The 27126-nt window shown below is 45.9% G+C and overlaps 1 protein-coding gene across 11 annotated transcripts in view; it reads left to right on the top strand.

Annotated features, from left to right (window-relative positions):
• Window positions 1–4609: 4609 nt before the first annotated feature.
• The window catches only part of FARP1 (FERM, ARH/RhoGEF and pleckstrin domain protein 1), a 198323-nt gene continuing 175806 nt past the window's right edge, over window positions 4610–27126 (top strand). For 5 of the 11 annotated variants that reach the window (NM_001398052.1, NM_001398048.1, NM_001398049.1 and 2 more), the window contains exons 1-2: window positions 4610–4874; window positions 20975–21067. The gene's annotated coding sequence lies outside the window, so the exon portion shown is untranslated. Of the gene's footprint in view, window positions 6581–20974; window positions 21068–27126 lie in introns of all 11 variants that reach the window. The other 6 variants (NM_001398053.1, NM_001398051.1, NM_001398047.1 and 3 more) reach the window with 2 other exon arrangements.

Below are 27126 nucleotides of genomic sequence, written 5' to 3'. Positions count from 1 at the left end.
GCAGTGTGGGCTCAAAGCACTGGGTGAAGAGGCCAGCTCTTCTTCAGTAGTATTTTTATTTAACACATGAAATCATTTCCTACCTGCAAATGTTTTCTCTTTCATTATCTCTCTCCTCACCACGATAGAAGAGGTATGTTGCTTCTGATGGGAATCGTTGAAGGGGAGAGAGACATATTTTGTCCTGAAATACAGTGTTCTCTTTCCCTTCTTTTGGGAGAAAGGGTGAAAATGGATTTTAGGAGAGGAAACCTGAATACAAATAGCAAAAGGATCTTCAGTTACTTTATTGAATTTGCATTTTCTTGGCTTCTGTTTTCTTAAATATTCTGATACACGTCACTTGAAAAATATAACTTTACAGGCAAATATAATCTATTATTTTCTCAATAATGTTTTTATTTACATTGTAGTACTTTGACATCTTTGTCATCCTGGCTTGTATCAGGAATGGTGTGGTGAGCAGGACCAGGGAAGTACTCCTGCCCCTATACTTGGCACTGGTGAGGCCTCACCTCGAGTACTGTGTTCAGTTTTGGGCACCTCAGTACAGAAAAAGCATTGAAGTGCTGGAGCAGGTCCAAAGAAGGGCAACAAGGCTGGTGAAGGGCTTGGAGAATATACCCTATGAGGAGAGACTGAAGGAACTGAGGCTGTTTAGTCAGGGGAAGAGGAGGCTGAGGGGAGACCTTATTGCTCTCTTCCAATATCTGAAAGGTGCTTACGGAGAGAGCGGGGCTGGTCTCTTCTCACTGGTGACAGGTGACAGGATGAGGGGAAATGGCCTTAAGTTGTGCCAGGATAAGCTTGGGTTGGATATCAGGAAACACTTCTTCACAGAAAGGGTTGTTAAGCACTGGAATAGGCTCCCCAGGGAGGTGGTTGAGTCACCATCCCTGGACGTGTTTAAAAACCGTCTGGATGTGGTGCTCAGGGACATGATTTAGTGGAGTGTTGTTAGGGTACTATGGTTAGGTTGTGGTTGGACTTGATGATCTTTAAGGTCTTTTCCAACCTGAGCTATTCTATGGTTCTATGATTCCATGAAATGCTTCAGAATTTTCAGTGTTACTGAAAAAATAAGCCTTTCTTTTCTTCGTGTATGCACAGAAGTGAAAAAGCAAGCGTGAAGTAAGCAGAAGTGATGCAGTCTTATGTTGTTTTGAGGAGTACAAGTTGTTCATTAATTTCCAGTGAACTTTTTAGCTCTGAAGCTTCAGGGATGATTCATCTATTGACTCACTGATGATAACCTTAGCACACAGAAGCAGCTAATGTAACAAACGCGTTCATCCTGAAACACAAACGCACTGGACAACGCAAGGTAAATATAACGACGTGTAACAAAGGTGATGTTGTACAATAATAATGAAGTTAGGAAGTGGGACTTGTTCTATTAGCTTGATAGGCAAAGGTTCTCTTGTGTAAATTCTTGAGGTCTTGGGAAACTTTTGCATTTAGCCTCAAAAAGCTCTCTTTTAGTTCACAGTCCTGTAGGAGCAGGAAGTAAACAAACTGTGGTAATTAGTGGGCTGTTTGTTAGTACTTCAGTCACTTCTATTTAATGGTTGAGTATTTCACCTAATGAAATTCCTAACGTTTGAGAATGGTAGTGGATTCCTTTACTATTTGGCAGTGGGTCTTTTTGTGTGTGGGTTTTCTTTTTCCCCTTGTTTTTCCCCCAAAGTTAAGATATGTTCTACTGCTAGGACTATATACTTGTTAATTATCACTGCTTCTAGCTGTAGTTAGGTGTTAAATCCTGATGCAGAAGCAAGAAGATGTGTCAGTCCAACACTACTAACCCTACCAGAAAATCAAGTGGTACGATCACCTTAACTGAAGACTGTAGCACAAATACATCGTAAACAAAAAACAGTGAGGCGGGGGAAACTTAAAGATAATGGTGAAATAATACTGAAAGACTTGCATGGAGAACTCTGCCATGCTCTTCAACTAAATTAGCAAAGACATGTGAACTATCACAACTTGCTGACACAGATACATGCCAACAACGTTATGAGAACTAACATTAAGACATATGAGAGAAGGCCTAAAACAGACTGATTAGTGCCTTAAGTTTGCAAGATTGAGCCACAAACCACACTTACACCAGAACATACTGATAAATCTAGGGCAAAAGTATTTGCTGAAAGGGTCTTTGAAACAAAATTTCAAGCTCCAGGGAAAACATCTGTTTATGAAAAAAAAGAATTACATAGACAAAAGATGTACTGAAATACATTACTAGTAGGGCAGCATCTCAGCTTCTCTCCTTAATAAAACAGAGAAAAATATCTGAACTCAACACATTTTTGAAGTAGTTTACAAAACAGATATTGATTAAGGCCAGAAGGACCATTCTCTGACTTCAGTGTAAACCATACCAAAGAACTTAATCCACATACTCAGGCTTCAAGTCCAGTAATTTGATCTGACAAAGTACACAGAAAGGCAAACAAGTTATCATATGGCAGGAAAAAAAGTGAGATTATGGAAGGTACTCTGCCATAATTGACTATGTACGCAGATGCCTTCTAGAACTTTGCAGCAAATAGGAGAAAATTTCAATGAAAGAAAACTGTAAGATGTGAAAGCTTTCCCAAGAGCAGTTACCTGCATTCCATCACAGCTGTTGCTATTTCTTCCTTAACAGGGAAACAGGCAGGAGGCACAGAGGCAGGCACTCAAGACGACGGAACCCTTTCAACCCATGTCTTCCTTTCCGCTCCTTGGGTGAAGCAGACTTGAACAGTGGTGCCCATTTGGTTTTGGTTAATCTGAAAATCAGTTCCAGTTCTTCGGTGTCAGTGGATGCAGACAGAGCTTTTTTATTTTTATTTTTTTCAAAAACATGACCTAACTAGAATAATTTTTCTAAATTCAGCTGTTTTTCAAAAAGAACACATGCCGCCTCTCTCAAATGGTCCTGTTTATTTGGTGTCCCAACAAATTCCATGTCTCATTCAACGTGGAAAAAATGTGACCCTAAGTACTACAGGACTCTAACAGCAGCAATTAATGTTTTTCGGAAGTACACAAGCTGCTGGCCATGTGTCATTTACAAAAGAGAAATCCTTTTTAGAGAAAAAGTGCTGCTTAGAATTGTAGAGATCATCAATGGGAACAGATGGGTGAAAGATGACTTTATGACTGACTGCATAAACAGTGAGAGAGAGTAAATTCTTGACATCTTTAGACAGTTAGATGTCGGCCACTAGTTGAGCTCCATTCTTCCAGAAGACTCCAGAATTGAGAGTCAATGGAATCAACCAGATAGATATGAGCTTGTCTGTGTCCCCTGGAGAAGTGGCCAACGTGTAACCATCTTTGATGCCTCAGTAAGATTACCATTCAATAAAATATGTCACTGTTGCCATTTGGAGCTCAGTAATGAATGATCACTAGCTGCACGGCAGCTTATTACTTCTGTTTAATACTGAGAAAAGTTTTGAGAATAACAACAGTTACTCTCTTATCAAGTGTTGACAGCTAAGGACAATTTCCAGCCTTTCAGTCAGTTCCCTGTGTGCTTCAGTTAAGGTCTGGGAGCTGACCAAAGAAATGGCTCTCAGGAGGTTGGTTGGTGCATCCCTGCAGATACACCGAGGTGTGTGTAGTGAGGTGTTTGTGCACAGAGGCACTACTGTTGACAATAGAGGAGTTTGTCTTTGGAGGATTAAGCAAAGGCACAGCTTAAAGGAGAAGGTGCTTGCGGTGTTCTCATACTGGGTTCCTCTAACAGCATATAGAAGCTGAGTGCTGAGAAGGGTTACTTTATAAATACACATTCAGTTCACTGCTCCCTCCCAAGTCAGTGAGAGAACCTATAAGGCCTGAAGTGTTTCCCCTGTGCCGCTCATTGCTGTGCTCAGTCCCACCAGACTTCTTTAGGAAAATAATGCTGGGTAAAAGACAGGAAAGGGCCAAAAACAAAAGCACTTCCTAAGGCTTACGTTAAACATATGGACAGTGGTGTTTCAAGAGCTTCTCCTAAGTATATCTGGGAGCCTTTTTGCCATAGCTCTAGAACTTCTCCAAGGAAATGAATGCACAGCACAGAGGTGCTCATGCTCTGAGAGAGGCATGGTCCTCAGCTTGCTCTCCCAGCCCACATACAGGAGACGTTTTTGAGAGGCAGCCCTTGACACCCAGCCTGCCGCCACTTGTTGAATTCTGTCCGAGGAATGGCCGTCACCCAACGATGAACGAAGCGAGCCGGCTCTCAGAGCAATAGGAGCAACCTTCCTACCGGGTACCGTGTCCCCGCAGGCCCCGTAACAGCACGGTCCCCCAAGCCACAGAAAGGGGCAGCGACATCCCCCGCTTCCATGGGGCGGGAAGGCGGACCCGGACCGCCCGCCTCTCACAGCCGCCCCTAGGCGGGAGGTGCCCCGCGCAGCGGTCGGCGCTGCTCCCGCCCCCGACGGCCGTCAGGTACCCGGACGGCGGCGCTCCGCTACCTCCGCCGCGGGTAGCGCAGAGACGGGCGGCCACGGCGATCCGCCGCGTGTGAACGCTGGAGGGGGCTGTCGGCCGCCTCCTCCCGCCCGCGGCTCCCCCTCTGGGAGGGGGCAGGGTTAGAGGAGGCGCGGCCGCGCTGCCCGGCGTCCAGTTCCCGCTTCCCCGGTCCGCGGGCGGCAGCCGCCTCCTTCCTCCGCGCCCGGCCGGGTGGGCTCCCCGCGCTGGAAGCCGGACATGGCGACCCTGCTCCCTGCAGCCCTCCGCCGCCCTCCTTCACCCGCCGCCGCCGCCGCCTTCTTCTCCTTCTCCTCCCCGCGGAGCTTTTAATGGCTCGGACCTCCGGCGGCCGAGCGCCACTGCCCCTGCAACAGCCGCAGCGAGGAGAGCCGGCAGCCCCAGCCCCGCGCACGGTAAGGACGGCACGGCGAACAATGGGGCCGGGCGGGCAGCGCGGCGGGGGCTGCGGGGCGGGCGGCGGGGAGCGACCCTCCCCGGGCGGTGACAGCGGCGGGCACCGCTCGGCCCGGCGTAATCCCATTAGCGCCGTAAGCCGCGGGGCGGCACCGCGCCGAGAGGCAGCCGCCCGCTGTCCGGACTGCGCCCGGCCTCGGGGCAGCGGGGGCGGGCGGGCGGGCGGGCGGCGCGGTGCCTTTTGTCGGCCCCTGAGCCGGGAGCCGGAGCCCCGGGGGCAGCCTGCGCTTCCCTCTGGCCGCTCCTCCGCTCCCGGCGGCCGGCTTCCTGGCCGAGAGGAGCGGAGAGGCGGCTCCGCCGCCGGAGCCCCCTCGGGGCGGGGGGCAGCGCGAGTGCTCTCCGGTCCGGAGCCGCTGCCCCGCTTCCCCGAGCGGCGGGGCCGGTAGCGGCCGCCTGGGGGCCGCTGCCCTCCGCGGGTCACAGCCCGGCTCCGCGACGCCTCCGCCGTAGCCTCGTGTGCGGGCTGAGGAGCCGACAGGAGAGTTGCGAGCAGGCAGAAGTTTATTTCCAGAGCGGCAGCTTGCCCGTAGTAGGCCTTATCTTTTATGCCTCCACTTTTTTTTTTCTTTCTTAAAGCATACGCAAACTCTGTGGAGCCTTTTTTTCCTCCCCCCTCCCCACGTAGTCGGATTTGCTCGCTTGCTGGCATGAAATAAATGAAACGCGCTGCCTATCCCTCCTCAGTCCCAGCACTCCTCGTGGGCTTTCCTGCAGAGCAGCGTGTCCGTCCCTGCAGGGTGGGAAGCGATCGCTGCAGAGGAGCAGAGCGGCTCGGCCCTGGCTGTTGCTGTCCCCCGGATACTTTGACTCTCGCTCCGGGTGCTGCTTCCAGCCTGCGAGCACAGCGAGCAGTTGATCCTGGAGCCGGGCCAACCACAATAACGCTCTCCAGCAGCCCGGTTAAGCAAAGCCCCGAGCATAAGCAAAGTCCCAAACGTTCTTCTGAATTAAGATCTTAATCTTTTTTTTTTTTTTTTTTCCCTTCTTTCTCAATAATTATTTCGTTCTTCCCTCCCTTCTGTACTGATGGATGTGGTGTCCGGCTCGTGAGCGGGCTGGAGCCGTCCAGAAGCCAGAAGGAAAGCAGTAAATCCACTCTCTCTGTGTGTGTGTGTGTGTGTGTGTGAGTGTGTGAGTGCATGTTCCAGGCACTGAGTTCCCCCTGCAGGGACGTGGCTATGGGCCGGGATCCCCACGGCCTTCCTGCTCGGCTCTCCCACAGGGATGGTGCAGCCTCTTGCTTTCCTTTGGAAATAGCAAGGGTCAGGGCTTATATGTGACACGTCGACTTCTGACTGCTATTTCTGAAAGTTTAAATGATGCTGCGTCCACCCAAACACTGAGTTCTTCTTTTCCCTGCAGACTGAAGCTCAGATTTAGCTATGGAAGGAGTTGGCAGCGGGGCTGCTGCCATCTTCATGGGAAGGGGTCAGGAAACTGCATTTCTCTGCTTGCTTTTTGCACAGCCTTACGAATGGCCACTGAAATTGCCTTCTTCTTCTGCACTGTTTTCTTGAACAAGCCAAATGAACGAGAAGAGTTTATTAACAAGGGCAGCAGCACGCAACTTCAGGATGTCAGGAGTTGGTGGGAGACTGAAAGTGTAGCACCAGAGCCTGACTTCTGCTCAGTGGCTGCATTTCAGGTCAGAAATCCCTTTATTTCCAAAGCTGACACAGTTCATCAGTCATTGTGTAATCGGTGTCCTAAAACTGGGTACTTGTAACCAAATTTTGTGAAGGAAAATCATGGATGATGAACGAGAGAAGGGGAACTGCCATTTTAATGTGATGGTTTAAGTAAGAAAAGACTTGCTCTAGGAGATGTACTTCGGCATTAAAATTCAGACAGAGAATTGTAAATGTATAGAACTGTTCAGTAAATTTTCCCTGCTGAATTGAGATTAACATAAGAAAAAATGAAAGCTTTTGCTTAAGAAATTCATATATGATGAGAACCAGCATTTAATTAAAAAAAGAAACCACAAAAATTCTTGATGCTGCTGAACATGAGGCTGCCAGTGCTGGCAGCTTTTTAGCTTATATATGTTCTGTGATGGAGCTGCACTCCTTGCCTCGAAAAATCTTTTGCATTTAGTCATTGGTTTCCTCTTGGGCTGAGATTTCTAACAGTTTACCCTCTGGAACAAGCCTCCCAGGGGACTTTTGGAGTCTCCTTCTCTGGTGATATTCAAGACCCACCTGAACGCTCTCCTGTGCAACCTGCTGTAGGGAACTGCTTTAGCACGGGGCTGGACTCAGTGCGTTACAGAGGTCCTCCCTTCCAACCACTACAGTTCTGTGAAATGCACTGACTCCCAGGCTGGAATCTGCTGGAGCAGGAAACTGAGGAAGGGGGGCCACTGGACCATCTTGTTCTCAGTGCTTGCAGTGAAAATGTGGCCAGTGGGCAGAGAAACTTGAGGGCTGGCAGTGGGCTGAGGAATTCCCTCTAAGTTGCCAGCTGCCTGTGCCTGTTGCCTCGTTGTTCCTAGAAGCATAGAATGGCTTAGATTGGAAGGGACCTCAAAGCTCAACCAGTTCCGACACCCTCCTGTGGGCAGGGCTGCCACCGTCCAGATCAGGCTGCCCAGGGCCCATCCAACCTGGCCTTGAGTACCTCCAAGTGCATATGAAGCAAAGGGACGTCATTAATTCCTCCATGGTGGAAAAAGTGGCACCTGCTGACTTTCACTGACGGTTGCTGAATGTTTCTGGAGCCCAACCAGTGGATGTGAGCACAGTGAGGCGGTGGGTGGTGCGTGTCAGCAGTGGGGACAGTGACAGTGGGTCACCTCCACTGGTGCAGATGTTTACGAGCGTGGCATACTCAGCTAATGGTGCTGTGTTGAAAAGTAGTGTTTCATAGTGGATAATTTGCTCTGTTGAAGAGTGTTACACACTCTTTGTATCTGCTGTAGTTTCCTTGGGGATAAGTAGGAGACATTACTTTTGGAACTACCTCAGTACGCTGTGGTTGGTTTTTGTTTTGGTTTGGTTTTTTTAGGAAAGCATGATAAAAATCCTGTTTATTGACTTTGTCCACCAACTTGCCTCACTAGTTCTGTTTCTTCTTTTGGAAACTGGTGTGCGTGTCTGAAAAGGGCCTTTCCAGACTTGATTCCGTGACCTTGAAAGGTCACAGTTTGTGTACTTTCTACAGTGGGTTTTGTTGTTTTTGCAAATGCTTGACTGACTGTAGGTGCTGAGTAGGCTGTGAAGTTTGTAGTTTACAGCTGGACTGCTGACTTAGGGGGGGGGAAAGGGGCGACTGCTTTTCTGGTTGTAAAGGCGAAGAAGACTAATTACAGAGGTATAAAAGGTCATCAGGCTCAGCCAGCTTTGAATTTGCACCAAATGTCAGTAAATTTGCCCTGCAGAAATGTAGACGAGACAGACAATTAGGTCAGCCTTCGTCAGATGTGGGCGCTATCTTGTTGGTAATCAATTGCAGCATTGTGAGCTATTTAGGCTTGTCTGTAATGAAATGAAGTTGATGAAATATTAGGAGAGAGGAAAACATGAGGCGCCTTTTGGGGGGATTTGAGGCACGGTGTGTGAAATGACTTTTTGAATCTGGATGTATAAGTTGTGGAGATCATTTTTAATGTTTGGGTGTTTCACAAAGGGCTTAGTGAAAAAGAATGGTGGCTCTGTTAGTTGCTATTCAGATAAAATGAAGCCTTGTCGGTGACGTTCGTGGAGGTGCCAGCGGGCTGTTTTCTGTTCATCTCATAGGGAATTGTGATTTTTATAACAAGCCCTTGGAAGTTAGGCATCTGTTTTGGTGCTCTTACGTAGAGTGGAACAAAGAGCATCGATCTCAAATCATGGAGTTTGGATACTGAGATTCATGGCAGAAGGTGGCCGTACAATGCATGTTTGTTGCTGGGTGTGAGGAACTGGTGCAGGGCTGGCTGCTATGTTAGCGTAAGGCAATGTGTTTGCTGCCTGGGTTTTCTATCCCAGGTTACAGAGTGGGTGTTGTGCTGAAGCCCGCTGCAAGACTTGCTGCTTTCCTTACCCATTGCCTATGCACTGCTCTGATGCTTGCCATTAAGTATAACGTGCAGTAAATAGGATCAGCGCCTCTAGGACAGGCTGTTGGGGTAGCTGGCTTGTCTGGGTCAAAAGATGACTTACTGGTAAGCTGGAGAACCTATCAGGAGTGCAAACACCAGCAAGTCTCAGGTGCTCCCTTCTCCCTCCCAGAGGCTGCTGCTCCTGCTAGCCACTGGTGGGCTTTCTGCACCTCCGCTCCCAATGTACAGTGGGCCCTGCTGGCTGACTGATGCCCACTGACAGTGGTCATTCATAGAATCACAGAATATCTCTAGTCAGAAGGGATCCATAAGGGTCCTGGAGTCCAATTCCTGGCTCCACACAGCACCACCCAAAATCCAAACCCAGTGTCCAAAAGCAATGTCCAAGTGCTCTGTGAACTCCTGCACTGGGGGCCGTGCCCACAGCCCTGGGCAGCCCGTTCCGTGCCCACCGCCCTCTGGAGCAGCCCCTGTCCCTAACCCCCAGCTGCCCCTCCCCTGACGGCTCCACGCCGTTCCCTCGGGCCCTGTCGCTGTCACAGAGAGCAGAGCTCAGCGCTGCCCCTCCGCTCCCTGTGAGGAGCTGCAGCCGCCATCAGGCCTCCCCTCAGCTCCTCTGCTCTGTGCTGAGCACACCCAGGGACCTGAGCAGCTCTTCATATGTGTCCTTCCTCTCTAGATGCTTCAGCACTGTGTCTCCTTATCCAGGGACCCTTATTTCCAGTCACCTGTACCACAGGCACAGGTCACAAAGAGATTTGTCAATTTATTTCAGCAGCAGATGTGGCACTGGGCTGGTGATCAAACAGCACACGGAGGGTCGTGCTGCTCAGTAACCTGTGTATATTTAATTGGCTCTTTCTGCTCTACATCACGTGTTTTTTTTTTCTGCTGATTATCCTCTCTCATATAATTTCTTTCCATGCCTGGATTAAACGGTCGAGCTGCAGACCTTGTGTTCATTTCTCCCATACATCTCTAAATGTTATTTTTGGTCGTGTCCCAACGTCTGTCTCCCGATGGAACAATACCAAAGGTGCTCTGGGGGACCTTGGCTAGCCCAGCAGTGGAGCAGGCAGCCTGCTCATTAGTCTTTTATGTCTCTCCTTATCAGTTTTACTGTGAAACTCCCTATCGCTTTGCTTGCACATGTTGGAATAATGAGGCGTCCTGTTCAGCAGGTTTGTGTGGTGGTGAATCTGGCCTGAAAGTTCAGGGGAGGGGAAGGCTGCTATTAAATAGTATGAAATGGTGAGTATGACTTTGGTAATGGCCTTTTTCCCTTCTGAGGTGAGTTTCAAGCGGTCTTACACAAAGAGGGGTAGGAATTCTGAGCAGGCTTTAAAGCTGAGCAGTATGGGAGTTATTTTCCCTGACATTAATATGTAAGTGAAAATGAATTGTAAAAATAAACCTCTTTTAAAGAGGACAAGAGAGGCTGTGGGGGTACCTCTCCCTGCCCTGTTGGAGCCAGGCTTCCCACCGCTTGGAACACAGCGGGTATCTGGAGCCTCTCCCTGCCGCTGTGCTCTTCCTGGTGGTGGGAAGGCAACACAGGTGTGTTTGGGGTGGAGGAGATCGGCTGCTTTCCGTTCTTTCCTTCCTCTTTCTCATTTCTCTTTCAGCCTGCCATGAATTATCCAGGAGTTCGCTGCCGCTTGTGGCACGCCCTCAGGGTGAAATGATTTTTGGCTTGGCTTTATTTTGTTAATTCTCTGCAGTCTTACGATTGCAATAACAGTGGTTACAACTGGGAAGGGTCAGGCCGGCTCTTACTGTGGTGTATAATAGCGGTGTCTTTTTCAGATTAAGGAAAAGCATGATTTGTTTAGTTTGTCCTGCCTGAGGTTGTTTTCTCAAACATCAAGGCTAAAAGGGAAGGTAAAGATGTTGTAAAAGCAAGAGTCTGTAGAAATCACTGTGTTTTTTTTCTTCTTTTTTTCCCCCGCTCAGAAGAGTTTTCTTGTTTTCCAGTTAGTGTTTAGCCCCTTAACAATGTGACAAATATTACTGGGAAAGCATGGAAGGGAGTTTCAGTTCTTGGACCTTTCAGAGGTTAAGGAGTGTGTGTAACTTCATGCACCGAGTAGTTGGAGTGCATTGTAGAAGTTACCTTCTTCATGTGAACCTGCAAGGATAACCTCCATGGAGGCAATCGGGAGCCTCTGTTTGGAGGTTTCAGCTCCCATCTTCATGGAAATCATCCTGAAAATCTGTTTAGCACTGTACTTGTAAGACCATATTTACCTTGAAGATGTTAAACGTTCAATGTTTTTGTTGCATTTTTGAACTGAGGCATCGCTGTATGCACGGCAGAAAGCTAACTGTGGTAACTGCTACAACTGTGCAGTTGTAACCCGTGTTCATTAGCTTTCTTTTTTTTTTTACACTTTAGCTAAATTAATTGAAGCAATGTGTAAAACAAAATTGTTTCATGTTCTGATGCAGAGCCGTTTCTTCCCCTGGTGTCCTTTGAAATGTTGAGTGTAATTGTCAGTACCAGGAAATAAAACTACTAGAACCCATGAAGAGAGATAGAAAATGAGCAGAAAGGAGAGGGTTCCTAAAATATATGATCAATAATGATCGTATGATTCAATAAATATTGAACCTAAAGGTAGAAGAAAATATCCTAGTAGTGTCTCAGTAGTAAATAAATAAATAAGAGAGAGCAGATGGCGTGATAGTATTCTGGTGGAGAGAAGGGCAAGCAGCTCTGCCATGTGAATATCAAAAGGGTTTTAGAAGGCACTATAATGAAGTCCTGCTCACAGCTCTGCGTTTGCTAATAATATTTGAATTGCGAAATAAGTAGCAAATGGAACGGTTCCAATGACATGGGGTCAGTTTGCCTAAATGAGTGAGTCAGAAGTGAACTTGGAAGAGAAGAGTTTCCCGGTAGGCATGTAGGTGGCAATTGCTCATCCCCTAAATGTGCAAGAAGAAGAGGGGACGGTGTCAGGAGAGGGGTGAGAAAGGGCTGGTGGTGCAGCAGCAGCAGCTGTGGGAAGAGCATTGGGTTGGTAGAAACTAACCTTTCCTAGCTCTGGTGTTCGTTGACTGTGAGCATGTTGTGTAACGGCACTTTTATTCCATTAAGCAGCAGAGCTGTGGGGTATGGGCAGAGAGTCCGTGTGGAATTCATGCCCGATTGTCCACCGTCTGAAGTGTGCATCAAGGAAGGTTTCAGAGCCCAAACTAAGAAAATGTCCATCAGGCAATACCTTGAATGTGAGCATTCCTCCTGTAATGGTGTGTGCAGTGACTGCGTGCTAAGGCACCAGAGAAATCACTGGAGCAGTCTCTGGTTGTAATAACGCTTCAAGGATCATGTGAAGCAATGGACGAGCAAATGACACTTGATGGCAGCTCTCTGCTTGAGAGAACCAGACCCGGGGAAGCCAGTCCTGTCTTCCTGAATGAAGAGAGAGTACGTGATGGAGGAGAGCCAGGGACTAATAGCAGCACACGACGAGCGTATGACTAAAAAATTAGATCATTGCCCTTACGGAGTGGGATAAGTCTATCTGTTTGTGCATACAATGAGAAGGGTGAATTCAGAAGCCTTTTCTTTTTCTGCAGCCAAGCGGTAGACTTTTCATTTTCCTCCAATTATAAAAGCAAAAAAAAACCAACAGCAAGCTCCCCACTCAGTCTATATATTCAAGTAAATTCAGGCATACATGGAAAAGAATGAAAACCAAACGTAGTATTCTTCTTAATCATGTATTTGCTGAGATTGCTTTGACTCGTAGGGTTGTTGATAAAATTTCAGGGGACAGTGGATTGAACTACAAAATCTACCTTCAGTTTTCCTTTACTTAAAAGCAAGAGTAATGCTTGAAAATCGTATTTTGTTATTACTTAAGCTACACAAGCCAGACAATATGCAAAGGGATGAGGACAGACCAGCTAATAGATGGACAAAGCATAACCTGATGAAAGCCAAAGTAGCTAACTGGAGGGATGATGAGTCTGTTTGAGTGTGGATGAGTGGATGTAAATAACAGAACTACTTCTGTTTTCCTTCTCACTGTAATATAAAGAAATGAGAGCCTGTCCTTCAATAAGACCAAAGGGAAGTGAAAATGGTAGCTCCACATCCACACAGTTATCTGCAGGAAGATGCTAACTGCTTCTAGAAGTTGTAGAGCCTGGTATTATCGGCTGTTCTGGGTTAGCCTCGGAGCAGGGTGTCCTTTAGAGAATGGGATCGGAGAAGAGTTCCAGCTTGGCAAGGAAAATGTGATTTGGAGACATGGAAGAGAAAATTAATCAGAATCATAAGTCTGGCCCTCGCAAGTAGGTTGAGCCTGATTAAATTAATATCTGGAAATTAATTATAAAATCAACCTGATAACATTTAATAGGACTTAGAGGATATTTGTGAGTAACTCCAGGTGTTGTTTGTTTGTTTGTTTGTTTTCTTTTTTTTGTAGAGGCATTCCCAGGAGCAGATTAAGAATATCTGCTTTTCGTTTCCCATACGATATCCAAATCGCAGCAAGCAACCCTGCTGTGCTCGTGTGCGTGTTTCCTTTTGCAATCAAGCAACAGCTTGGCTCAAGTTTGGAAAGGCTGAAATGCTGGAGAGTTGGATTATATGATATCAGCCGGGGAAAAGTTTCCTAAAGACTCTTGGCACTGCCTGATTCTTGTGAAATAAAATACACTGCAGCAATTTGTAATTCGTGTGTGCGTGTTAACCAATGGCTGCGTTTATTCTAAGCATTAGCTAGCTTGTTTATGATAAGTCCTGGAAAAGGCTGTCTTTTCATTAGACTTCCAGGCTAAATTTAATTGGAACCTCGTCAGGAAGAAAAGCTAGTTGGGTCACTTTGGAAGCATTTAAGGAAGGTTTCGTAACTCGTTCTTTGGTATTCCTCCAGTAGGGCCGGATCCTTTTTATCTGGGAAGCTCAGAGCTCGAGGGGACAATAAAGACTCAAACCAATCGGAAGTAATTGCACCGAGATCATCAGCATAGTTTTGTTTAATTTACAGTGTGTGTTTAGCGCTCTCCTGTTGGGGAAATTTAATCAAATTCCTCGTGCTGCAGGGACAAGGCAAGGAATGGCAGCACCGAGGGTGCTCTCCTGGAGGACCTTGCCTTGTATGTGTGTCGTGTGGTGGTGGGCAGGGAGTTGTAAAGTTGGGTGTTTGTGCTGGAGCAGTTCTCTGCCAGGCTGGGGCCAAAGGCTGCCTGTTGGCTGCCTGCTTTCCCTGCAGCCTCACCTGGCTGCAGCGAGGTGCTTAGGGCATCACTGGAAGGGAGCTCTGCTTATGTATTAAAGTTGCATGGCAATATATGCCACAGGGTGTTTGAGCCCATTACTTTGCCCTTGTTTTTTTTCCGTCTCCCCTTTATTTCTCCCTTCTTTCCCCTCCTCAGAATTCTCAGGTGTCTGTACTCTCTGGTTTAGTAGCATCTTTCTTTTTTTCTGATCTGGTAATGAAGTTGAATTTCTTTGAGGGTGAAGGAAGAGCATAAGGTAAATTGAGGTTCTGTCCTTCTGCCCATCACGTGTGCTGCTGCCAGAAGGCCTGAGAAGAGCCATTACCTTGTCTTAGTTTTAATGACAATTTGTCAGCAGAAATACACCCAATGATACCATTGTCATTGCAACGCTGTGATTAGGGAGATGTATTCGATCTCTGGGAATTAACAAGTATACGGCTTTTCTGCTTGAAATACAAGGCAAAGAGGTCTAACCCTCGATAATTTAGATTTTGTAGTGCTTGTCCATAACAATCTGTATCGACCTTTTTCATTGGTAAGACAAACGAGGTGGAAAGACACACTGTTAATTTTTTGTAAAGCTTCAGTAAGCTGATAGCCAAAGCAGCTGTTGGTGTAGAGCCCTGGAACTTGTTAGCTGTTCTTCTACATCTTCAACAAATGTAGCTCTGTGAGTTTTGAACTCTTCTCCCCTTCTGTTATTCTTCCTGCTTTCTTAACAGTGAGTAAGGAATGCAAATCTTCAGAGGCTTGTCCGGGGTTTTGATGGCCCAATGCTATATATTATCATGCAAGCTCTAAACACACCTTGTTCTGTACTGTGTGATTAAGGAAGAAAAACTCTAAGAAGGCATGCACTGATTATGGAGTGGTTACTAGCTATCAAGAGAAGTTGGCTGTTGAAGTCTCTGATCACGGCTGATTTTTCCACTGAGAGAAATCAATCTCATTTTTCCGTGGATTCACAACTCAATATTTTTTCCTATTGCTTAACCTTGAAGAGTAAACACACAGAATCATAGAATCACCAAGGTTGGAAAAGACCCACGGGATCACGCAGTCCAACCATCCGCCCATCACCAATGGTTCTCACTAAACCATGTCCCTCAACACAACGTCCAACGTTCCTTGAACACCTCCAGGGTCGGTGACTCCACCGCCTCCCTGGGCAGCCCATTCCAGTGCCTGACCACCCTTTCAGAGAAGTAGTATTTCCTAACATCCAGCCTGAACCTCCCCTGGTGCAGCTTGAAGCCATTCCCTCTAGTCCTATCACTGGTTACACGAGAGAAGAGGCCGACCCCCAGCTCACTACAACCTCCCTTCAGGTAGTTACAGAGAGCAGTAAGGTCTCCCCTGAGCCTCCTCCATAACATCCAGCCTACCACAGAGTAAAAGATATATTCTGACTGCCAATTACCGCTGATATTATCTATTTAAGTTTTTGTTCAGCAATCTATAGAGTGAAGTTCCTGCTTCTCCTTCCCACTGCCTGCAGAGCTGTATTTCAGCACTGAACTGAAGTTTTGGGGAACTGCAAACTTGAGCCAGCGTTCGTTGGGATTTTGGCCGTTGTCCTGAATTGTCTTTCATGTATCCACAATCTGATTCAAGGTTGCTCCCTATAAGGGCTGATATTTTTATACAGGCTTCTTTCAGATGTCATAAATATCACTGCTTCCATTAAAAGGAGAAAAAAAAAACCCACCAAACCCAAACACTCCACTCCGTGTAGTTTACAATCATATTGTTGGGGATTTTTCCTCCTGGTAAACCGGCCTTTGTAAAACTGCTCTGATTCTTCCTGCATCTTTAAACTTCCTACTCAACTTGCAGACCACATCCTTTGCCCCTTTCAGTGCTTGGTTCCTTGCTGCTCCTGTGCCCTTTTGCTCTGCTCAGGGTTGCCCAGCCCTGGCACAGGGGTTGCTACCTGCAGAAGGAGTGCTGCCTGGGCACTGCTGGGGCTTTCTGCTAATTGGCTTTCAGAAAGATCACGTGTAACCTAGTTACTGGATCATTAGATCTGTCAGTCTCTCTCCTGGCTTCTGGATGTTAATATTTCTGCTCGAGCAACTATTTTTCTTTATATAGAAAACAATCTGTGCTGCTTTTCCTCCTCAAAATGGAGTTACGTGTTGTTTTTACGCTGAGCTAAAGCGGTCTGTGATTAATAACCTCAAGGTTCCCTTTTGTTAGCACAGACGTAGTCATTTTATCTGTGTTAGTGAGGCATAGATCCACGGTGACCTATTTTGGTTAGCATGTCTCTGTTTTCTGGGCTGAAGGTTGATGGCAGAAGTGCATCTTGTTATTTCTTGGGTGTGCTGGAGATAAAAAGGGGAACAGCATACCAAAGTGGAGCACAGATACCGTTCTGCATGACATTAGAGATGTGTTAAGATTATGAAAAATTTAAAGCATCAAACTTGTTCTTAAAAAGCTGCCTCTAACAAGGAGTTCATTTACATACCTCTGAGCAGTTGAAGAGCCTTCAAGCAAGCTTGACCTTGCTAGAGGAATTGAGGAAGGTGCCGCTGTTCCCTGAATCCATTATCAGAGGTTCTTTGCTGCCTGGCAGTATGTGCTCCTCACTGACTGAGATGGCCACTCATTTTCCCTTGTTAGATAGATGCAACTTTGAATGCTCCTTACTGAACGGATCCATTAAGAGAGCTGCCTGAAGGACAGCTTGTTTTTGCAGAGCACGCAAGAAGTTGGAGTAACTTTGCAAGCTGAGGGCTGTGACAACGCATTATTTATTTCTCCTTAAAGCTACATTGCGTCTGGCTGTTCTGCAGGTCTTTCTTGCTTGGGATTTACTAACTGAGGAGAAGAGACTTTACATGGAATGACTAATTGTACTTTTCATTTTTAAAATTATCTTGCATTAGTAAAAATAATCCTGATTCTTTAACTTAAAATATCTAACAACTTCATAGATAGGTAGCTGCTGTTTATAGGTTTCCCTATTTTAAGCACTTTAGACAGATGTGAACCAAGCCATGGCTCTCCCAAGCTGCACACGTAGTGTTCCCTAACTCTGACTAACTGCTCATAGCAATAGTTACAAGACTCGTGCTTGGTTGCAAGAAGGATGCAAATGCCACGGCGATGACTGTGTCTGCTTTGTTTAGTAATAACCTCAGTGGTTTTTCTAGCAGTTTCATTTAAACTTGACTCACTGAAAGAGAAGTGTAATTCACTTGGAAGCTGAACTTTCTGAGGCAGTGATACAGAGAACACCGTGTAGGTCTGCTAAATGGGAATGAAACAAAAGATTCGTTGGAGGAAACGCAGGAGAGATGTGGATGGCAAAATACTGGCATTTGGCTTTTGGCTGATTACTGAAGGGTGGGACTGTTTTGTTTTGACTCCATAGGATGCTCCTGCTAACCTGGCTGCACTGCGTGGGCTGAGGATAGTGCTATCTCTTCTGGCATGCTGAAGGTGAAGTGGGGACATCGCGTTGGCAGAAGGGGGAGTTGGGGCAAGCTAGTCAGCAGCATGTGTATTGCATGTGGCCTTTTGTTGTTTTTTCTCCCCGCTGCCCTGTATTGCAAGGATTTAAGTGTGTTGGTAGCTGTTCAGCACTGATTGTAGCGTGGTGACTGATGAAAGTGAGTTCTCTTTCTGTAATCCCTAATATCAAGTAGAGCTTATAAAAATTATTGCAAGGCTAGAAAATAAACTGGCTCTTATTTAGAGTTTGCTTTAGCATAGCTAGGACTTAACATACTTCCTGGTGTGGAGCTTTCATTCTGTGTATGAGTTGCTGTGTGTAAACAGGCTGCTTGCTTGCTACCCAGGGATTGCTCATACTTCCCCAAAGTGTTCCCTTGCAGGTGGTACCGCAGGCATCATCTTCTCTTTCACGGTGTAAGTACTTGAAAAGGTAACGTTGCATTGTAGGGCCTTCTCTTGATGTCTGTGAAAAACATCGCTTTCTACAGGCAGAAATGTTTTGTGTGGTCTTTTCTGAAGGGGCAGCAGAGAGGGAAGAATTCCATGCCCCTCTCTAGGTAAGCAAGCTGTCTTCCAACACCTATTTTTTCTGTGTTTTATTCTGGATGATCATATCTCCTCTGAGACATTGCTTATGAGAGGGGTGGCCAGCAGGGACAGGGAGGTGATTGTCCCTCTCTACTCTGCTCTTGTGAGGCCCCATCTGGAGTACTGTGTCCAGGTATGGAGCCCCCAGTACAAGAAAGACAGAGAGCTGTTGGAGAGGGTCCAGAGGAGGGCCACGAAGATGGACAGGGAGCTGGAGCACCTCCCTTACGAAGACAGGCTGAGGGAGCTGGGCTTATTCAGCCTGGAGAAGAGAAGGCTGCGGGGTGGCCTCACTGCGGCTTTTCAGTACCTGAAGGGAGCCTATAAACAGGAGGGGAGTCAACTCTTTGGAAGGGTAGAAAACAGCAGGACAAAGGGAAATGGTTTTAAGTTGAAAGAGGGAAGATTTAGGTTGGATGTCAGGGGGAAGTTCTTTACCATGGGAGTGGTGAGGTGCTGGAACGGGCTGCCCAGAAAGGTTGTGGATGCCCCATTCCTGGAGGTGTTCAGGGCCAGGTTGGTTGGGGCCCTGGGCAACCTGGTCTAGTAAATGGGGAGGTTGGTGACCTTGCCTGGCAGGGGGGTTGGAGATTCATGATCCTTGAGGTCTCTTTCAACCCAGACCATTCTGTGATTCTGTGTGATTCTGTGATTATCTGCACCATCATCCAGAAAGGCTGGTGCTCATGCTGCAGCACGCAACTTCACCTTCAGTCTCTGCTGGCCGAAGAAGGAGAAACTGAAGCATGTTTCCACAGAACCAGATGCAGAAGCACGAAAACCATTAAGATTTCTTTCCAAAACAGTGGGGAAACATCCCCCTTTCTGAAGGGTTCCTGCATTCTTACGGACTATTTGTGCATAAACTGATTGGGAATCTCCTGGTTGTAATGCAAAACGTTCATCTGTTGTCTTATTCTGTGTTATCCCAGCTGTGAAGACAGCTGGAATGAGGATTTTTTCGAAGCATCAGAAAACTGGAAGAGAAATGTTGGAGCTTTTTGGATGTTTAAATTGTAATGGGAGGTCGGATTGCAATTGCTGGCAGCATTTTTCTAGTGTTTCACCAGGATTTCCAGTAAAATTATTTCAGTATGGAGGCAGCAGCTTGGAAACGTTAAGTTCAAATGAGCAATATGAGATGGCTGCAAAGTTTAATACAGGGTTGGGAAGAAGCACAGCTGTTGGAAGGTAAGCAGGTTGACTCCAGGGCAGATAAAAAAATAATTTAAACATCTTTCCTTAAAAACTTCCCGTTAAGAATAAAGCTGGCAAATTAGATTTGAACCATTGTAATTACTGCTGCAGGGGCATTACCTGTACCTGTTAGTTTCACTTAAATAAAAAGCTTTGGGTGAGTGACAGTCGAACTAAGTAGGTCAAAAGATGCACCTTTTTATTGCATAAAATCATTTAAAATATATAGGGTCTAAAGGAGAGCTGCCCTTAAATTGTTCAGGTCTCTGTTCTGGTATCTTTACATTGGATAAAGTCCTGGTTTTTACATTTTTGGAAGTGCAGGTATATTCATGTTTTGAGGTACAGAAGAGGTTCTGAGTTATAAACTTGATTTCAGTTTGGCTACCAGATGCAGGGAGAACGTTCTCTTTTGGAATAAACTCAGGGCTGAAAACTCATTTGGGAGCTCGGAAAGCAGGAGAGCTTTTACTTCTTCCTTTATCCTTTTTTAATCTATGAACAAGATAATCAGGTGGGAGAAAATTAGGATTATGTGCATTAACACTTGAGATATGTGAAGAACCACAGCTGTGTAACTGAAGGCATTGTGTAAATCAGGTATGTCACAGGGCTGGTGGTTTTTTTAGACACCTAATAGATTTTCTCAATGTCTCAATAAATTTGACAGCTAATGGGTCATAAAAAATCATTTATGATCGCCAAACCTTAATCTTTCCATTGCATAATAAATCATTTTGTTTTAAATAGTTATCATGTTTGGGGCATATATATATATTTTTCATTTTCTGATGCATTTTTAAGATGATGTTTTGGACACTGTAGTGTTTGAAATTGTAGTTCCTTCCAAATGAAGTGTGCTGAATGCCACAGTAAAATCAGCACTGCAGCATGAAGAGAGGATCATCTGCTCATCTCCAACACAATAGCTGTAAAAGGCATACATTTAAATGCAACTACATAGAACTTAGAAATGTGTGTAAATACTGTGTAACTGGTTGGTTATGGAGAGAAGAGGCATTAAAGTAAATGGGGAGAGTTACCTAATGGCAGATAAATATTTACAGGATATGTCAGTTGATAGACGCGAACCTCTAGAGGAAGATGGCAGAAGCAATCTTAACGTGAGTTTTTGTGCTTGCTAATGAGTGTTATTTTTCTCCCCTTTGGACCATAAAATTTATTAAAAATTCTTCAAAAACAGTCTTTTATTCCCACTTTCCCGAATGTAACGTAGCAGTAGAGCATATATTGGGTATTTAGAGAGGTGAGGCAAAAGAACATTGTCAAGGTGCAGACTGTGACATCACATTATATTTCTTAAATGTTGAAGGGCAGCTGGATAGAAGGACTCTTTTTGTTGTTCTTACTCATACTCCCATTTGTTTCCAAGCAAGGCCTGTGATGATTCTCCTACTAGTCCTAGTCTGGGAAGCTCAATATCATGGGAGGCACGAGCCTGTGCTCATCTGTGCCTATTTTTGACTTCCATCTCATTTTTCTCTGCAGACTACTGGGTGCGTGGCTGACTGTGTATTCAGATGAGATTTCTTTCCCCTATACATGTGAACTTGAATTTCCTGCCACTTCACTTCTTGGGGGGTGAGTAAAATAACCTAGATGCAGATCCTTCCAAGCACAATTCCTGGAAACTGTAGGCTGTTGTGGGCATGTTTATTTTTTACTCGTCTCCTTGCTGTGATAACCTCAACTTTTTGAGGAAGGGAACAGACAGTTTATTTTAAAACCTGTTAGAGCAAAATGCCATTTACATAAGCAACAGCAGATTCCTTCATAGTCCTGAGCTCAAGTTTCCTTTATAGAGACTAGGAAGGCTTTTTGTGAGTCTGACTAAACTATGTCTGGAGTCTAGATCGATTCTACCCTGTGATTTTTAGAGGTTTCTTCAGCAAGGCAAGATGGGAAACAAACTGTTAAGAATCTCATGTACACTTAAATTGAAAAGTGCTCTGCTTGAACTTTCTTTTACAGAGTTGTCAGGAGCTTGTTTCAGTCAGTCTCTGTTTGTCCTTGTAGTCCAGGGCTGTTTTGCCCTCTGGTCTGAGTGAAGTTGGACAATGAAGGAATGCTCTTGGTCATCTGATGGGTAGTCATGTAGTTCTGCAGAGTTTTTCCCATGCTCTTCTTCACCTCCCTTTCTCCAGCTTTTCTCCCTTGTGGTTCCATCCAAGCTTTAATTTTACAATAACGAGACTTCTAAATTTTTGCTTGCATACTATTTGATACCAGAAGTTGGGCAGCTTAGCAAAGATGTGCCTGCTGACCTCCTTTAACAGTTCAAAGATTTCAGCACTTTCTCTTTTTGTGGTAGGGTCTAGAAGGGATTGTCATAGTTGTGGCATTGGTTCCCAGAATATTCATCCATGATTTATGGCTAGTCACAGGCCCTCTCAAACACGCCTGGTGTGACAGTAGCTTCCCATTTGGGTTAAATGAGAGTGCAGTTAAATAGCCTTTTGTTTAGGTGAGACAATAGTCTCTGAAAGATGTTTTTCTTAACAAAGCTCTTAGGAGACTGTGGGCTTGTGCTGAGCAGTTGGAACGCTGCTGGTGGTTGGCTTCATTGTCTCACTCCTTGGCTGAATGAATTCTGAAGCACACAAAGAAGCATGTTTAAAAATCGTGTCATTTTATGACGGTAATTGTTCTGATACTGTTACCAGGAGGGTTTAGCAAATTCCCCTACAAAACATCTTTGTTACAGCACTTTGACTTGCCCATTGAACCTGAATACAGGGGAAAAAAAAGGACTTGATTGCAGAAACACCTGGTAGATGCTCTTTGTTGAGCATATAACAACATAAGCGGAGCAAAATCTAGAGGCTGTATACAGAAGCAAATAGAGCAAGAGTCACTACCTCTGAAATAACCTTTTAGGCAGTGGTACCTAAAAACTCCATTTCAAGCCCGTGTCTGCTGTTAGGCAAAATGTGAACTACCATGGCAAAGTTTCCTGCTGGTGAGTAGGTCTTGCCGAGGGCTGTGAAGCTTGGTGCAGCATTCCATTCCTTCATAGGGTTTGTTTGAAAACTGCCAGGATCATAAGCTGCTGAAATGGGAAACATGAAAGGAATTTCAGGGGCTGAAAAAAAAAAAAAAACCCAGTGCAGACAAATATATCTTGACATTAACTTCAAAGGGTCTGTAATACAGAGGAAGTTGTTAAGGCTGAGTTTGACTATAGGTTTGTACTAAACTGGGAAGAGCTGGTGTTGAAAGCACAGAAGCACTGAATAGGGTAAGAACCGATCTGCTTATTGGCCTGAGGGAAAAACTGGCCTATTCTTCCTTTTGTAAGAGAGTTTTCAGATATTTTCTGTTTCAACTAAATGTATGACCATACTGAAGAAAGCTGTTCTTCTGAAATTTGTTATACCTGGCATGCACATTGCTGGTGGTAGATCCCGTGAGTGAAATAGCACGATTCTGAGTGTTTATAGGAAACTGTAAATCAGGACTTTCAACGGCCATTCTCTGTCCAGTTGAACTAGTTGGCCAAAAGTGGCCTTGGAATAATACATTATCTGATGTTGAATGGTCTGGAGTCGTGTTCTGATCTCTTCTAGCACCATTAAGTTACTGAATAGTTCTGTTGAAACCTTCATGGAGACACGCTTCATTTTGTGTATTTGGAATCAAAGCAGTGGTGCTTTTCCTCAGTAAGTGTTCTTAGAGTTAGCAGAACTCACGGACATGTAGAAAGAGAGAAAGAGGAGGTACCAAGAACTAGACTAGAGATGTAGTCCTAGGTGCTTCTACAGCTTTGCTTGGAGACGGTGCGTTGTGGTAATGCGGTGTTACCACAAGAGGTGGGACAGCAGTTACCTGGTGTTGGTGCTCTGGATGGAGCTGCACGTTGTTGAAGTGCAGAGCTGCTCTTTGGGAATCAGAGGGAGTCACTGTAAAGGTCGTGTTGGTGTCTGTATTGGTGTTTGTGGGTTAATCACTGAGCCAAGGCAACAAGACCTAAGAAGATGATCCGAGAGGAGCTAACAGATGGACTGCCATCTGACAAATGCTGCCAGCATCTCAAGGAAGAGGTGACCTTTTCATGCAACAGCAGAAGGCACATCAGAGGCTGAGCTTTGGTGTTCAGCAGGCTGCTCAGTTGTGTTTCAAATTGTGTTCAGAGTTACTGTTACTGTTATCTGCTGGTGGGCAACTGTTCTGTTGCCAGCCTGTCATAGCAACCAGTAGGAACCAACTGTGGTTTTATGCAGAGGTTTCTGTGGTCAGCGTTGATCAGCTGAGAGCTTGGACAGTGGGTGAAGGCAGTCTCCTCCAGGCTCCCTGGCGGTTTGTGCAGAGCAGGAAAACCACCACCCACTGCAGGAGTTCGAGGGTGACTGAAATAGCAGCTGAGCCCAAGGCAGTGTTAGAACAGATTGGTTTGTTGCTATTGTGGCAAAACTCTGCATGCAGAGCACAATGGGAAAGCGTGAAAGGTGGTATTTTATGCCAGAGAGAGAGGGCAAGGGGCAAGAGAGGCCTGGCAGGCCAAGCTGTTATCTGGAAAGAGATTTCAAGTTGGAAGTTTCCTCATGATTGATTCCCAGCGTGTTTCAGGGGAAGGGCTTCCTGCGTGTTTCAGCTCACTTGGTTTCTCTCAAGAGGAATAACATACCTCAGCTCTTAATATTTTCTAGATACTTTAGCTATAAATGGATGATATTGCAAAATGCTAATTCATTGCTCTCTGGAAGCACAGTTAGCGTTTCTGAATGGAAGCCAAACTACATAGGCTTTCTTTAGGGCACTTTAAGCATGTTTTTAACGACAGATAAGAAATCCTTCAGGCTAACAGCTAGGCACAGAATATAATTGTATTTCTAGCGTAGTGCTGGGGCTGTGCAAGTTGGTATGTGTCTCACCTGGCAAATGGCAGCCTAAATCTGTTAGTACCTCATAAATCTCAGGCCTTTTTCTTGACGTCTTCCAGGTTTGTAGTCTGCCTGCCATGTATTTTAGGAGATCCTTGTGAGGAGAGCTATGTGAGTGGTAGGGGATGTGAAGGAAGAACATGGTTTTGCACTGTATGTTGTGTCTTCCCTTGCCAGTCAGCTTCTCAGTCCTGCAGAAGAGCACCCTCTTTGGTTCTTCCTCCTTCTTCTTCCTCATTGCCTTCTACTGCTTTTCAGAAGCTGTGCGGCTTCTGAACACAGGAATTTGTCCCGATGGTTCCAGCCAGAGATCTGGTTTAGCCCCGGCATCCTACCTTAACTAATGGCCAGTAGTAATGTTCTGAGGGAGAAGATAGTGATCCCTCCCAGCCTTTTGGCAGACTTCAGTTCAAGAGCTTTGAGCAAGGAAGTCATGTCTGCACCTTTGTTTAACAGCCCCGGGCAGACTTGGTTATATCAATACATCAAATCATGCACTAATCTGTTTTACATTTTTGCTTTCATGGCATCCTCTGAGAATGAGTTCTGTAATTAATCGTGGTGTGGAAAAAGTACCTCCTTTTCCTCTTGTTTTTAAACGAGCTGCCTGATGAACTTCATTTTATGCTGCTTAATTCACACGTTCTGGGGCATGACTTCCTATCTGCTTTCTCTCTAATACAGTGCTTTTCTGCTTTTCACTCTGGAAAGGAAGACACAGTGCATTGTTCCATGGGTATCTGAGGTGATGCACTAGTGCTGTTTCTCCCTTTCCTACCTTTGTTTTCCCCCTTCTGCCTTGTTTGTGCCTGGATGTTTTCTATTCTGCTTCAGTTTGGGCCTTCCTGAGCCCCTCTTTCCCTTTAATTGCTTTTTGCTCTGACCGTGCAGGATCCTGGCTTGTGTGTGTGAGCTTGGCGCAGCCGTTTTTATCTAGCTTCTCCCTTTTTCAATGGCTTCTGAATCAACTTCCCTCCCTTGAATCAATTGAGGTAATGTGGAGCAGTGTTGCTTAGCAATGCGGGGAAGCTGATACCGCACCGCTTGGGTGATGTGAGTGCTGCAACTGGGCTGAGCAAAAGAGCCTACTTGTCCTCTGTGGCCCATGCAGGGAAAAAATCCTGGTGTTTTCCACTGGTTTTAGTGTTGTTACCACCATAAAGTGGTTGTTTCTTATTGTTTTTTTTTTTTTTTTCCTTTAGTGAAGAATGTGAATGGAAATTCCTAGATTGGAAATATTTATTTAACTACCCAAAGCATCTTAGAGTGCAGCCTGGTGAACAGCTCAGCTGTCAGACTGGAGGACGGGCAGCGATGGGCCCAGGGCACACCTGAGTCAGCCAGGCCAAGCCTGAAGGGGGAAGCTGGGTGCTGAGGGTGCAATGGCTGCTGTCACAGCCTGCCCTGAGGTGGGTGGTGGTGGTACTTCTTCCCTAGGCGTTCAGTTGAGTGGTTGGTCTCCTACCTCACACAGCTGGCAGTCTTCTGAACTCACAAGTGCATCCCAGCGTCCTGCTAGTTTATTCACTTCTGATTTAGGCCATTAAGTCCATAGTACACGCTCATTTATCCTTGTCTTTAAGGAACGAAACATGGAGCTGCTGAGGGGATTTATAGCAGGTTCATTGCCATGGTTTCAGACAGCCTTGCGTAGCCTAAAAATAGATACAGGAAAGAATATTCTCTTCCCTTATCTCCCTTCCCCCAAGCTCTCTCACTAATTGGAATTTCCTTTTCTGTTTGTATATTTTAGTTGTGGATTTAGTGACTCAGAGGTCAAGCAAATTTGTCCAATGTCCTGTGTGAACGAGGAGAACTCCCCACAGTACCTGAGGTGCTGGGGAGCAGCCACATGGCTGTGTGCCATGCTGCTTGCTCTGCCTCACACAGTTCAGCTGGTGCGAGGGGACCATGCTGGGGACACCTTTGGAGACAACACTGTCAGTGGCAAACCGTACTCAGCAGGGGAATGCACTGAGCATGTGAGGGTGCTGCCCGCACAGCCTGTGCTGCTGCATGTTGAAACAAAGCATGTTGAGCAAGCTGCAGGTGCACACAGCAGCTCTCCCTGGAGCTGCGGTCTGGCCAGGGGGCTTGGGATCATGGCTGTGGCTGCAGCAGAGCAAGCTTTGAGCTGTCACTTCAGCCAGCACTCGGACTGGCTGCTCTTTGTCTATGCACATCAGAAAAATGGATGTAGAATGCTGACTGGTACTCACCGTGGTCCCTTCTGATGTGCGCCAACTAAACTATTTTTATCTTTGGGTTGGGTAGCTGATGGTTGGGTTTTGTTGTTGTGGGTTTTTTTTCCTCTTCAGAAGAGGTGTTGACTGTTTCTGTTAGCAGGAGTCCCAGGTGCTTTTAGATCTCTCTCCCCAGACAGGAAGGGCATGGTCTGGAATTGCATCGATGCCTTGGATTTCCTGCATTGCTTCCTGTTGAATTCATGGGCCAAAAGTGACGGTGGGAGATACTGTGTCACAGGGCCTGTGTTCAGTATGCAGTTCTTGAGGTTCACTGCGTGCCTTTGTATGTTGGAAAGTAAGTAAACAGCCCTATGGCAAACTTACCAACTTGTGTCTTCCAGTGACAGGTTTTGGGGCAGAGGGGAAGGTGTTTGACTTGGGAAATCCTGTGTGATCTCTTAGCAGATTGTATGGCAAATAAGGTGTTGGTTCTGCTGATCTCGTTTTCCTGGCCAGGGCTTTGACTTCATCCAATAGAAACTGCAGTAAGTTTGATGATTCGTTTGTGTTCCTA

The sequence above is a fragment of the Gallus gallus genome, chromosome 1, assembly GCF_016699485.2.
Source record: "Gallus gallus isolate bGalGal1 chromosome 1, bGalGal1.mat.broiler.GRCg7b, whole genome shotgun sequence".
Taxonomy (NCBI): Eukaryota; Metazoa; Chordata; class Aves; order Galliformes; family Phasianidae; genus Gallus; species Gallus gallus.
Note: the sequence above shows the minus strand (reverse complement) of the source record. Positions and strands in the feature narration are given on the sequence as shown.